The sequence below is a fragment of the Lathyrus oleraceus genome, chromosome 7 (assembly GCF_024323335.1).
Source record: "Lathyrus oleraceus cultivar Zhongwan6 chromosome 7, CAAS_Psat_ZW6_1.0, whole genome shotgun sequence".
NCBI classification, from domain to species: domain Eukaryota; kingdom Viridiplantae; phylum Streptophyta; class Magnoliopsida; order Fabales; family Fabaceae; genus Lathyrus; species Lathyrus oleraceus.
Window position 1 is genome coordinate 217,813,134 of NC_066585.1, and position 2,500 is coordinate 217,815,633.

At 32.7% G+C, this 2,500-nt stretch overlaps 2 non-coding genes across 2 annotated transcripts; both read left to right on the forward strand.

Moving 5' to 3' along the window:
• Positions 1-242: 242 nt before the first annotated feature.
• On the forward strand, positions 243-316 carry TRNAV-CAC (transfer RNA valine (anticodon CAC)). The gene has a single exon. It is a non-coding gene; the product is annotated as a tRNA-Val (tRNA).
• Positions 317-2,068: 1,752 nt separating this feature from the next.
• TRNAV-CAC (transfer RNA valine (anticodon CAC)) lies at positions 2,069-2,142 on the forward strand. The gene has a single exon. It is a non-coding gene; the product is annotated as a tRNA-Val (tRNA).
• The last annotated feature ends 358 nt before the right edge of the window (positions 2,143-2,500 follow it).

Sequence of the window (2,500 nt, forward strand, 5' to 3'; positions counted from 1 at the left end):
AAAAACGAAAAGAAATCGGCTCTACCGTAATAGTTGTGTTTCACATGATATAAAGACTATATATATATATATATATATATATATATATATATATTATCATTGATGACATTGTAACTTTTTCTTTGTTTCCTTATAAAACATCGACATTTAGCTTGAATGTGTCCAAAACATTTGCATTTATGACATTGGATCCCTTTGCCTCTTTAAGAACGGTTGAGGTTTTGACTTGTATAATAATAAGTGTCTGGGTGGTGTAGTTGGTTATCACGCTAGTCTCACACGCTAGAGGTCCCCAGTTCGAACCTGGGCTCAGACATTTTTTTTGAAAAAATAAAACATATGGGCTCGAACAATGATGGGCATCATTATGATAATGAGAGGCAGGAAAGATTGTTCAACTATAAAAGAGAATTTAATGGCTCACCATTATCTCTAACACCTTGCATGTCTTTGATGTGAGTAGTGAACGTCACAATATTTTTTTAACTTTTTCTTTGTTTCCTTATAAAACATCGACATTTAGATTGAATGTGTCCAAAACATTTGCATTCATGACATTGGATCCCTTTGCCTCTGTAAGAACGGTTGAGGTTTTGAGTTGTATAATAATAAGTGTCTCGATGGTGTAGTTGGTTATCACGCTAGTCTCACACACTAGAGGTCCCCAATTCAAACCTTGACTCTGACATTTTTTTTTGAAAAAATAAAAACATATGCACTCGAACAATGATGGGCATCATTATGATAATGAGAGGCAAGAAAGATTGTTCAACTATAAAAAACGAAAAGAAATCGGCTCTACCCTAAATGTTATGTTTCACATGATATAAAGACTTGTTACTTAACATTGTGAATTATGTTTTCTACATAAGAGTAACACACATATTCTTTTATTTAATGGCTCACCAGTATCTCTAACACCTTGCATGTCTTTGATGTTAGTAATGAACGTCACAATATATATATATATATATATATATATATATATATATATAATATATATATATATATATATAGAGAGAGAGAGAGAGAGAGAGAGAGAGAGAGAGAGATAGATAGATAGATAGATAGATAGATAGATAGATAAATAGATATAGATATAGATATATATTATCATTGATGACATTGTAACTTTTTCGTTGTTTCCTTAAAAAACATCGACATTTAGCTTGAATGTGTCCAAAACATTTGCATTCATGACATTGGATCCCTTTGCCTCTGTAAGAACGGTTGAGGTTTTGACTTGTATAATAATAAGTGTTTGGGTGGTGCAGGTTGTTACCACGCTAGTCTCACACACTAGAGGTGCCCAGTTCGAGCCTGGGCTCAGACATTTTTTTTGGAAAAATAAAAAACATATCCTCTCGAACAATGATGGGCATCATTATGATAATGAGAGGCAAGAAAGATTGTTCAACTATAAAATAGAATTTAGTGGTTCACCATTATCTCTAACACCTTGCATGTCTTTGATGTGAGTAGTGAACGTCACCATATTTTTTTTAACTTTTTCTTTGTTTCATTATAAAATATTGACATTTAGCTTGAATGTGTCCAAAACATTTGCATTCATGACATTGGATCCCTTTGCCTCTGTATGAACGGTTGAAGTTTTGAGTTGTATAATAATAAGTGTCTCGGTGGTGTAGTTGGTTATCACGCTAGTCTCACACACTAGAGGTCCCCAAATCGAACCTGGTTCTGACATTTTTTTACAAGATAAAAACATCTGCACTTGAACAATGATGGGCATTATTATGATAATGAGAGGCAAGAAAGATTGTTCAACTATAAAAAACGAAAAGAAATCGGCTCTACCCTAATAGTTGTTTTCACATGATATAAAGACTATATATATATATATATATATATATATATATATATATATATATATATATATATATATATATATATATATATTATCATTGATGACATTGTAACTTTTTCTTTGTTTCCTTATAAAACATCGACATTTAGCTTGAATGTGTCCAAAACATTTGCATTTATGACATTGGATCCCTTTGCCTCTTTAAGAACGGTTGAGGTTTTGACTTGTATAATAATAAGTGTCTGGGTGGTGTAGTTGGTTATCACGTTAGTCTCACACACTAGAGGTCCCCAGTTCGAACCTGGGCTCAGATATTTTTTTTGAAAAAATAAAACATATGGGCTCGAACAATGATGGGCATCATTATGATAATGAGAGGCAGGAAAGATTGTTCAACTATAAAAGAGAATTTAATGGCTCACCATTATCTCTAACACCTTGCATGTCTTTGATGTGAGTAGTGAACGTCACCATATTTTTTTAACTTTTTCTTTGTTTCATTATAAAATATTGACATTTAGCTTGAATGTGTCCAAAACATTTGCATTCATGACATTGGATCCCTTTGCCTCTGTATGAACGGTTGAAGTTTTGAGTTGTATAATAATAAGTGTCTCGGTGGTGTAGTTGGTTATCACGCTAGTCTCACACACTAGAGGTCCCCAAATCGAA